Below are 12671 nucleotides of genomic sequence, written 5' to 3'. Positions count from 1 at the left end.
CGCTATATCGTTGCGGCGTGCAGCCCGACCCAATCATATAAGTAGCCATAAGGCTCGCTGTGGCGTGCAACCCGATCCACAATCCATAAATATCCATTAGGCTCATTGCGAAGTGCAACCCGATCCATATAACCTCACATAGCTCACAGCTCGACACTCACGCCCTATCTCAGTCACTAACCTCTCCAGCCCCTCGGGCTCACAGAATATCATAATAATCAACCCAAACAGAGAATACAACAAGTATCAACAAGAACTGAGAGGGAACAAAGATATAACACACAAGTAAGACTGTGACTAAGTGCAAGATAACAATTAGTAGTCAATTCAACAAGTATACAACCGTTGTGGGTCCCAACATTGATATAGTAAGGCCTGAGCATGGTTTCTAACATAAAAGGCATTCAATTGCTCAAAGGCAAGGAAAAACAAGTAATAACCATGGCTATTCGACTTTAGAGTCTCACGGGACGGATCAAGTCATAATCCCTCACGGTGCACGCTCACACGCCCGTCACCTAGCATGTGCGTCACCTCCAAACTTTCACATCATACCAATCCTCGGGGTTTCATACCCTCAAAACCAGATTTAAAACTTTTACTAACCTCAACCGCGCAGAAATCCTACTCCACAATGCCCTTGCCCCTCGAATCAATCTCCAAACGCCCCGAATCTAGTCACAAGCTAGTACGATATAATTAATGTAGGCTAAACGAATCAATTTCACAAGAGAAACACGAAATTATAAGTCAAAATCCGAAATAGGCTCAAACCGGCCACCGGGCCCACGTCTCGAAATCCGATAAAAGTCAAAAAATATGAACATCCATCTACTCACGAGTCCAACCATACAAGAATTACTCGAATCCAACCTTAAATCGCCTTCCAAAACTCGAAATTTTAGCCTATGAAGTTTCTACCATTTTTTCCCAAATTTACAACTCAAATCCATAATTAGATGATGAAAATAGCAATAGATTCATGAAATATAGTCCAATCTGAGTTAGAATCACTTACCCCAATAATCTTCTTAAAAAAACCTCAAACAATCGCCTCACACTAAGCTCTCAAAGTCCCAAAAATCAAAATGGGAATCAAACCCTCGAAGTTCCATTTTCTGCCGAGTTCTTCCGCACCTGCGGACATTCTGTCGCATCTGCGACGCCGCACCTGTAGAAATTCCATCGCAGGTGTGGATCCCACTTAAGTTCCCAGACTCCGCATCTGCGGTCACTCATTCGCACATGTGGGTGCGCACCTGAGGACCCTGCCAGCTTCCGCGATCCTTCCCACTCAGGCCTTCTTCCGCATCTGCAGTTTCGCATATGCGCTCCTAACCTCGCACCTGCGCTTTCAGTCCAACCCAGACTTGCCCGCATCTGCGTCCTCCTATTCGCTTCTACGGGTCCATACCTGTGGGCTCCAACCGTAGGTACGAAACACCAGAACACCAAAAAAAAACCAGCAATGCCTAAGTCCAAATTTCCTTCTGATGGGCATCCGAAACACCCCCGAGGCCCCCAGGACCTCAACCAAACATATCAACAAGTCATATAACCACATGCGAACTTATCCGAACCTTCGAATCACTCAAAACAATATCAAAACACCAATTATACCCGGATTCAAAACACCAAAGAACTTCTAAACTTTCAAATTCCACAAACGACGCCGAAACCTACCAAACCACGTCCGATTGGTCTCAAATTTTGCACACAAGTCATATTCAACATTACGGACCTATTCCAACTTCCGAAATCTGAATCCGACCCTGATATCAAAAAGTCAACTGCCTGGACTGAGCTGAAATCCAACACGTGAGACGGATCGCCGTGATACTTCTGGAGCATAGAAACATGGAATACTGGATGAACTCCTGCTAGACTAGGAGACAAGGCAAGCTCGTAAGCAACCTCCCCAACACGTCGCAATACCTCAAATGGACCAATAAACCTCGGGCTCAGCTTGCCCTTCTTTACGAACCTCATAACACCCTTCATGGGTGACACCCGGAGCAAGACCCGCTCTCCATCCATGAATGCAACATCGCAAACTTTCTGATCCGCATAACTCTTATGTTTGGACTGGGCTATGCGTAGTCTATCCTGAATTATACTAACCTTCCCCAGAGCATCCTGAACCAAGTCTGTACCCAATAATCTAGCCTTGCCCGGCTCGAACCAACCCACTGGAGACCTACACCGTCTATCATACAGAGCCTCATACGGTGCCATCTGGATGCTCGAATGGTAGCTGTTGTTGTAATTAAATTCCGCTAGAGGCAAGAACTGATCCCACGAACCCCCAAACTCCATCACACACGTACGGAGCATATCCTTTAATATCTGAATAGTGCGCTCGGACTGTCCGTCCGTCTGAGGGTGAAATGTTATTCTCAACTCCACTCGAGTATCCAACTCATGTGGTACGGCCCTCCAAAACTGTGATGTAAACTGCGTATCCCGATCAGAAATGATAGATACCGGTACGCCATGAAGCCTGACTATCTCGCGGATATACACTCGAGCCAGCTGCTCAGAAGAATAGGTAGTCATCACAGGAATAAAATGAGCTGACTTGGTCAGCCGGTCCATAATCACCCAAACTGCATCAAACTTCCGCTGAGTCCGTGGAAGCCCAACAATGAAATCCATAGTGACCCGCTCCCATTTCCACTCCGGAATCTCTAACTTCTGAAGCAACCCACCTGGTCACTGATGCTCATACTTCACTTGCTGGCAATTTAGGCACCAGTATGTCCTTCTTCATTCGCCTCCACCAGTAATGCTGCCTCAAGTCCTGATACATCTTCGCGGTACCTGGATGAATAGAATACCGCAAACTGTGTGCCTCCTGGAGAATCAGCTCAAGCAAACCATCTACATTGGGCACACATAGCCTTCCATGCATCCTCAATGCACCATCATCCCCAATAGTGACATTCTTAGCATCACCGTGTCGGACCGTGTCTTTAAGGACAAGCAGATAGGGGTCATCATACTGACGCTCCCTGATACAATCATAAAGAGAAGACCGAGAGACCACACATGCCAAAACTCGACTTGACTCAAAAATATCCAATCTAACAAACTGGCTGGCTAAGGCCTGAACATCCAATGTCAATGGCCTCTCTGCTGTTGGAAGATATGCTAAGCTCCCCAAACTCTCCGCCCGGTGACTCAAGGCATCGGCCACCATATTGGCCTTCCCAGGATGGTACAAAATAGTGATATCATAGTCCTTAAGAAGCTCTAACCACCTCCGCTGACGCAAGTTAAGATCCTTCTGTTTGAACAGATACTGCAAACTCTGATGATCAGTGTAAATCTCACAATGGACACCGTACAAATAGTGCCGCCAAATCTTCAAGGCATGAATAATAGCTGCTAACTCAAGGTCATGGACAAGATAGTTCTTCTCATGGGTATTCAACTGGTGCGAAGCATAAGCAATCACTCTACCCTCCTGCATCAGAACACACCCAATGCCGATTCGTGAGGTATCACAATACACTGTGTAAGAACCAAAAACTGATGGCAGAACTAGAACTGGAGTTGTGGTCAAAGCAGTCTTGAGCTTTTGAAAGCTCTCCTTGCTCTCATCCGACCACTTGAATGGGGCACCCTTTTGGGTTAATTTGGTCAAGGGCGATGCAATAGATGAAAAACCCTCCATAAAACGATGGTAATAGCCCCCCAAACCAAGAAAGCTCCTAATATCCGTGGTTGAGGACGGTCTGGGCCAACTCTGCACCGCCTCTATCTTCTTTGGATCCATATGAATACCCTCACTAGACACCACGTGCCCCAAGAACTCCACTGAACCGAGCTAAAACTCACACTTGGAGAACTTTGCATAAAGCTTCTCCTCCCTCAATCTCTGTAACATAATCCTCAGATGCTGGGCATGCTCCTCCTGGCTACGAGAATACACCAGGATATCATCAATGAATACAATGATGAACGAGTCCAAATATGGCTGAAACACACTATTCATCAGATGCATGAACGCTGCTGGGGCGTTGGTCAGCCCAAAAGATATCACAAGGAACTCATAATGGCCATATCGGGTCCTGAAAACTGTCTTAAGAATATCTGAGTCTCGAATCTTCAGTTGGTGATACCCAAACCTCAAATCAATCTTGGACAACACCATCGCTCCCTGAAGCTGGTCAAACAAATCATAAATACGCGGCAAAGGATACTTATTCTTGATCGTGGCCTTGTTCAACTGTCTGTAATCAATGCACATTCTCAAAGTACCATCCATCTTCTTCACAAATAAAACCGGTGCACCCCAAGGTGACACGCTAGGCCGAATAAACCCCTTATCAAGGAGTTCCTGAAGATGCTCCTTCAACTCTTTCAACACAGCCGGTGTCATACGGTACGGTGGAATAGGAATGGGCTGAGTGCCGGCACCAAATCAATACCAAAATCAATATCCCTGTCGGGCGGCATGCCCGACAGGTCTACAGGAAACACATCCGGGAAATCTCGCACCACCGGAACAGAATTAATAGCAGGGGCCTCTGCTCTAACATCCCTCACAAAGGCCAAATAAGATATATAACCTTTCTCAATCATCCGCTGAGCTTTCAAGTATGAAATTACTCTACTGGGAACATAGTCTATGGAACCGCTCCACTCAACCCTCGACAACCCCGGCATCGCCAACGTCACAGTCTTAGCGTGACAATCTAGAATAGCATGACATGGGGACAACCAATCCATACCCAATATTACATCAAAATCGATCATACTGAGCAGCAAAAGATCCATTCTGGTCTCCAGACCCCCAATGGTCACCACACATGACTGATATACGCGGTCCACAATAATAGTATCACCCACAGGAGTAGATACATGAACAGATGAAACTAAAGACTCACTGGGCATATCCAAAAAATGAGTGAAATACGAGGAAACATATGAATAAGTGGAACCAGGGTCAAATAATACAGAGGCATCTCCGTGGCAAACTGAGACAATACCTGTAATCATATCATCCGAAGCAATGGCATCTGGTCTGGCAGGAAGAGCATAGAAACGGGCTTGGCCACCCCCTGATCGGCCTCCCCCTCTCTGGCGACCCATAGCTGACTGGGCTCCACCCCGAGCTAGCTGAGCGGGTGGTGAAGAAACTGGTGTTGATGTCATAGACTGGCTCCTCTGCTAAGTCGGACCTCCCGTAAGGCGGGGATAATGTCTCCTGATGTGGCCAAACTCTCCACACTCATAACAACTCCCTGGTGCTGGTGCTGGTGCTGGTGCTGGGGACTAAAGGGAGCCTCGAGCACCGGGATAACCGACAGAAGGACCTGGCATAGACGAACCCTGACCCGATGGAGCACGGGACGAACTCTGAGCTGGGAGGGCACTGAGAGATGAATGGCCCTACTGATAACCGTGTGAACCATAGCCAGATATTACACCACGGTGAACTAGGCGAGCTGTCTGAGCATGTCTGAAAGGACGACCCCTACCGTAGTGGAACTGCCACTAGAAGGAACATCGCTAAATCCACCCTGTCCACGAGGCCTCTTGGCCTCTCTCTCAACCCGCTCCTGGCTGTGAACCATCTCAATCTGACGAGCGATGTCGACAACCTTATCAAAAGTAGCACCAGACACTCTCTCTCTAGTCATAAGCAATCCCAGCTGAAAAGTGAGGCCATCTATAAACCTCCTGATCCTTTCCTTATCTGTGGGAACCAACCAGATAGCATGACGGGCCAACTTTGAAAATACCATCTCATACTGCGTCACAGACATATCACCCTGACAAAGCTACTCGAACTGCTTGTGCAGCTCCTCTCTGTGGGACAGGGGCACAAAGTTCTCCAGGAATAGACCGGAGAACTGTTGCCATATAAGGGGTGCTGCGCCGACCGGCCTACGCCTCTCGTAAGCCTCCCACCAACTAAAGGGAGCCCCAGAGAACTAAAAAGTAGTGAACGAGACCCCAATGGCCTCTAGAATACCTGCTGTATGGAGTATCCTCTGACATATGTCCAAGAAGCCCTGTGCATCCTCTCCCTCAGTACCACTGAAAGATGGAGGCTGGAGTCTCCTAAAACTCTCCAATTGACACTGCTCATCATCAGGCATTATAGGAACCAGATAGTCCTGAGCAGCTGCAACCGGCTTGGCCGGTGGTGCCCCCGATGTCTGGAATCCCTATACCACAAACTCTGGTTTGCGGGCGGCGGGAGTCTGAGCACCTTCCCTGGCCTGAGAAGTGGCTGTTGCAGCCGGAATAGAGACCGCCTGAGCAAGACTAATGCACGCGGTCAGAATATGAGCTAAGGCCTCCTGAAGGCCTGTAATCACAATAGGCACAGGTGGTGCTTGAGCTGGTCCCACCGGCTCATCCACAACTGGAGCCTGCTCCTGAACTGGGGATATTGGTGGATCTGCAGGTGCTGCTCTAGCTGTGGTGCGAGCCATACCTCTGCCCCTACCACGGGCTTTACCGTGACCTCGGCTTCTCGCGGCCCTGACTGGTGGTACTGGTGGTTGTCCATCCTGCCTCGTAGTACGCGTCCTCACCATCTGTGAGAGAATTAGAACAACAGAAATTTAGTTACCAGAATCAAAAGATTCGTACGAGAAGAATTCAAGAATGTGAAGTTTCCTAAGGGTTCGACAACCTCTTGAAGATAAGCACAAACGTCTCCGTACCGATCCGCAAGACTATACTAAACCTGCTCATGACTCGTGTGACCTATGTAACCTAGACTCTGATACCAACTTGTCACGACCCAAATACCTAACCAGTCGTGATGGCGCCTATCGTGGAACTAGGCAAGCCGACATTCTCAATATGCTTCCAATATATAACAGAAGAAGCTGAAGCAATTAAACTAACTGAAGATTTACATAATAACAGGGTAAAAACCCAAAATACCAGTATGGAATGATAGCCCGACATCGGGGTGTCACTAAGTCATGAGTATCTAACAACCAAACTAAAAACAGAGTCTACTACAATCTGTGCCAAATGCCAATACAAGAGAGAAAAGATAATAAGAAAGGAGAAACAAGGACTGCAAACACCGACAGCTACCTCGTGAATCTCCGATAATCAGCTCTCGCACGAACTCAGCGACCGTCAGAACCGTACACACCTGGATCTGCACATGAAGTGCAGGGTGTAGCATGAGTACAACCAACTCAGCAAGTAACAAAATTAAATAAGGAACTGAGAAGCAGTGATGAGCTATAATTAAAAAATACATATCATTTCAAAAAATTTCAGTGAAGGGTGAACATGCTTTCAAATTCGGTGGTATAAGTCAAATCAGTTCGAGCTCAAGTAAAACATATATGAATCTTCCAAAAATTTCACAACAACAACAGATAACAACTAAGTGCAACAATAAATAAAAGCAAGTACATCCTCTCAGGGCAGCAGTCACTCAACTCATCTCAACAGCTCATACTTTCGGCTCTCAACCCTCAATACACACTCTTAATAGGTACCTGCACTCACTAGGGGTGTGCAGACTCTGGAGGGGCTCCTTTCAGCCCAAGCGCTATATCGTTGCGGCGTGCAGCCCGACCCAATCATATAAGTAGACATAAGGCTCGTTGCGGCGTGCAACCCAATCCACAATCCATAAATAGCCATAAGGCTCGTTGCGGCATATAACCCGATCCATATAACCTCACATAGCTCACAGTTCGACACTCAGGCCCTATCTTAGTCACTAACCTCTCCAGCCACTCGGGCTCATAGAATATCATAATAATCAGCCCAAACAGAGAATACAATAAGTATCAACAAGAACTGAGAGGGAACAGAGATATAATACACAAGTAAGACTATGCCTGAGTACAAGACAACAATTAGCTGTCAATTCAAAAAGTATACGACCGCTACGGGTCCCAACAATGATATCGTAAGGCCTAAGCATGGTTTCTAACATGAAAGACAGTCAATTTCTCAAAGGCAAGGAAAAACAAGTAATAACCATGGCTATTCGACTTTACAGTCTCACGGGACGGATCAAGTCATAATCCTTCATGGTGCACGCTCACATATCCGTCACCTAGCATGTGCGTCACCTCCAAACTCTCACATCATACCAATCCTCGAGGTTTCATACCCTCAAAATCAGATTTAAAACTGTTACTTACCTCAATCGCGCAGAAATCCTTCTCCGCAATGCCCTTGCCCCTCGAATCAATATCCAAACACCCCGAATCTAGCCACAAGTAGTACGATATAATTAATTTAGGCTAAAAGAATCAATTTCACAAGAGAAACACGAAATTATAAGTCAAAATCCGAAATAGGCTCAAACCGGCCCTGGGCCCACGTCTCGAAATCCGATAAAAGTCACAAAATATGAACATCCATCCACTCACGAGTCCAACCATACAATAATTACTCGAATCCAACCTCAAATCGCCTTCCAAAACTCGAAATTTTAGCCTATGAAGTTTCTACCATTTTTTCCTAAATTTACAACGCAAATCCATAATTAGATGATGAAAATAGCAATAGATTCATGAAATATAGTCCAATCTGAGTTAGAATCACTTACCCCAATAATCTTCTTAAAGAAACCTCAAACAATCGCCTTACACTAAGCTCTCAAAGTCCCAAAAATCGAAATGGGAATCAAACCCTCGAAGTTTCATTTTTTGCCCAGTTCTTCCGCACCTGCGGACATTCTGTCGCATCTGCGACGCCGCACCTGCGGAAATTCCATCGCAGGTGTGAATCCCACTTAAGTTCCCAGACTCTGCATCTGCGGTCACTCATTCGCACATGCGGGTGCTCACCTGTAGACCTTGCCCGCTTCCGCGATCCATCCCACTCAGGCCTTCTTCCGCATCTGCGCCTCCCCTTCCGCATCTGCGGTTTCGCAGATGCGCTCCTAACCTCGCACCTGCGCTTCCATTCCAACCTAGCCTTGCTCAAATCTGCATCCTCCTCTTTGTTTCTGCGGGCTCCCACCACAGGTGCGAAACACCAGAACACCAGAAAAAAATCAGCAATGCCTAAGTCCAAATTTCCTTCCGATGGGCATCCGAAACACCCCTGAGGTCCCCGAGGCCTCAACCAAACATACCAACAACTCATATAACCCTTGGGTATGGTAACTAACCCTCCTAAATACTTTATTAAATTACACTTAACTTTCAAATACACAATCTTCATGACTAATTCAAGCAAAGCCACGAAATCATATATAATTTGGCCCTTCTTCTTTAAGCACAACTATGCATTCACTAGTCCGGATTAAGAGGAATAGGGTATTTTCTATTTTTTTCATTTTTTTTGTATTTTCTTTGATTTTTTTCCCAACACTCTCCAAACTTGGGTTGCCTGGATAATGATCTTTCAAAACATACATTCCACAATATTGGCTTGTTGAGCATTAAAAACTTCAATCAGTTGACTCACTTGAGCCTCCAAGTCGCGAATAATTGACTCTTGACTTTCGATAGTATCCCGTTGCCTTTGTATTTGCAGTTGTTTCTCATTATTTTGTTCCATGAGGCACTTTATCATATCTTTGTTCTCCTTCAGGGAAGCTCCCCCGAGTTCTTTGTTAATGTTAGCCTCACAAGAAAAAGTAAAACCATCATAATAAAGGGTTGGGGAAGGATTATAATTATAAGTACAACCGTAAAAGTGACCATCTTGACCACCACACACATCACATACATTCCACATATAGGATTGAGTTGGTGCACATAACTCATTTCCGGGATCATTTTGATAATTTTTCCATGGGTGATTTCCTCCACAAGAAGCATTAAGAGGATCAAAAGTAGAACTATTAACATCCAAACTCCCAAATTCTAAGATGCCATGTTTCTCATATCATAAATAAAATGGAAAAGGTACAAAAATACCCCTAATGTATTGAATATAGTTTACCATTGCCCTCTGTTAATCTTTCGGATTATAAATACCCTCAACATTTTATTTTGGTTCAGATTTGCCCCTAAAACTAACTGGCTGCACTTTAATAAAAATTTGAGCTGTTAAATAGCTATGTGGCACTTCCACAGTATGACATGTGTAATATCAAGGTAAAAAATAAAACCCACCCATATATTAAACAACCCAGCCCGCCTAACCCCCTTACCCATTTGTTAAAATAATCCCGACCCCTTTCCTTCTTCCTCGTTAGAACTGCATATTTGAAGCTATGTAGTTAGAATGTCAATGGGGATATGTTAAAATAGAGCACTACATATTTGAGTTTTTATGTTAAACTTTTCAACGTTGGGTAGTATTTGAGATTCAAAAGCACAAGACACTTGGAAGTTCACATCTGACACCATATTCAGCAGATGCCATTTCAAGAAGGTGATCGAGAAAATAAATTGAAAAAATGTCTTCCCAAAGATTGAGGTGTCAGATGCAGATCCAAGTACAATATGCATTTTATGAGAGAATAGACCAAAGTAGTAGTCGGAATTTCTGAAATTCAAAAAGTTGAAAATAATATTTACATTATTCTTATGATGCCATTAAATAACTCCAGAATCACCACTGCTATATTCTATAATGAACACTTGGAAAGTAAATCATAATAGTAGCTGAGCGCAAATAAACAACTTCACAACACAATGGGCATTATAATGATTAAGACCTTGGAATTGAATCTTCATGAAAAATAGTTCAAATTCCAACCCAGATTCACAATCTACAATCTTCAATTGAAGCCATGTACCCTAAATCGCGTTATTCATGGGTGTTCAAAGTAAATAACCGAGAGCTATAAGTCTTGGATAGAATGAGTTATGTATTGGGGGTTATTTTGATTTTTGACAAATGGGTAAGGGGTCAGGCGGGTTGGGTTATCTTACATATGGGTGGGTTTTTGTTTTGACCTTGATATTATACGTGGCATACTGTGGAAGTGACACATAGCTATTTGACAACCCAAATTTTTACCAAGTGTTGTCAGTTAGTTTTAGGGGCAAATTTGAGCCAAAATAGAACGTTGAGTGTATTTATAGTCTGAAAGGTTAATTGAGGGCAATGATGAGCCATATTCAATACGCTAGGGGCATTTTTGGCCACTTTTCGTAAATAAAATAAATAAACTAAACTAAAATAAAATAAAATAAAATTGATGATCAAACTTGAACCCTAACAATATTTACACCTATAGATACGCCGTTAGTTCCCCGGCAACGGCACCAAAATTTGATCACGCCCAACTCTAGTCCTAAATATAATAAGCGATCGCTACAAATATAATCCGATCTAAGAGTTCGGAGTCGAATCTCACAGAGAACTATGGTTTCAATATCACTAAGAAAGTAAGCTCGAACAATTTTTAAGTTATAAATATTAAGATTCTTATGTTTAACTATTTAACTAACAAATTTAAGTACTAAGTTAATAACTAAAGATACTAAGGGTTGGAGACAAGATTAAGAACTTCTAGAGTTGTAATTTCCTCAATTGTCGGAATCCTTCCCGCTACGTATTTTATAATTTCGCCTAATTATTCCCTCTTGATCATGAGCACTCGACTTATCGTAATTCTCTCTCGAGCAACTACAATAATGTACTAGTCATATTCTTTCGAATTATGCTGGCTCGTAATTTTTCGCCACTCACTATGATCACGTCAAAAGTTCGTTATCTCTAATCCCGCTTTTAAACCCGCCGTATTGATATGTCATATACGTTAGGAGTGACGTTGTTCAACAATCACCTATATATGCACTCTTTTTCAAGCAATATATAATAAATAGGCACAGTCAATTGAGAGCTCTTCAATTAACTAAAATAAGCACGTGAACAAATATAAAAATTCGAAGACTCAATTATATCAAAACGTATCAAGAATTCATCCTACAAAATATTCCATCAAAACCCTAGATAACAGAATTAGCTACTCATAAAAGTATGTAAAATTAAAACACTAGAATTCATAACCAACAATAGAAATAGGAATAAGAAAGTGAAAAACTCGTAGAAGAATTCTCCGCCTTGCTCCTTGTGTGTTCTTGCCTCCTTAGGTCAAATACCCCCTCCTAAAGTGAGTTTAAGGACTATTTATATGTGATAGGGTTTGCATGGGGCAAATTAATACAATCACACTTCGGAACAGTCTTTTTAGGTTAGCTCGTTCACTCTCTTGTGCCCACACGAGAGTGAACGAGCGAAGTTCTTCTATTTTTCTTTTTCTTCTAGGTCTCTCGTGCACTTCTATAACTTTTTGCTATAATCTGCCATTTTTTTTTTCAAGCTCCCCTCAACTAGCTCGTTCACTCTCTCGTGTGCACGCGAGAATGAACGAGCAAAGTTCTTCTTTTGTCTTTTGATCCCGAATCAACTTCTTTTCCTCACCTTTCGTCCAACTTGCTCCTACACATAAGAATGCACGTAATGAGCATAATTCACTACAAAAACTCATGTAACCTCCCATATTCACATAAGTTATGACATGAAAGTACACCAAATAATATGCATTTTTCATCATTTATCAAGCGCATAAGTAATTTTATCGAGTAAGATTTAAGAAGATGAGAAGAATTCACTTAATAAAATATAAACTTTAGTTTCAAAGGTTGTTACTTAGAGCCCGTTTGGACATAAGAAATTTTTTACTTTTTTTTGATAAAATTTTATTTTTTTTCGAAATCAGCATTTGGTCATAAAATTTACAATTTTCACTTGAAGATGCA

This window comes from Nicotiana tomentosiformis, chromosome 10, assembly GCF_000390325.3.
Source record: "Nicotiana tomentosiformis chromosome 10, ASM39032v3, whole genome shotgun sequence".
NCBI lineage: Eukaryota > Viridiplantae > Streptophyta > Magnoliopsida > Solanales > Solanaceae > Nicotiana > Nicotiana tomentosiformis.
The sequence above is the reverse complement of the archived record's forward strand: the minus strand, read 5'-3'. Positions refer to the sequence as shown.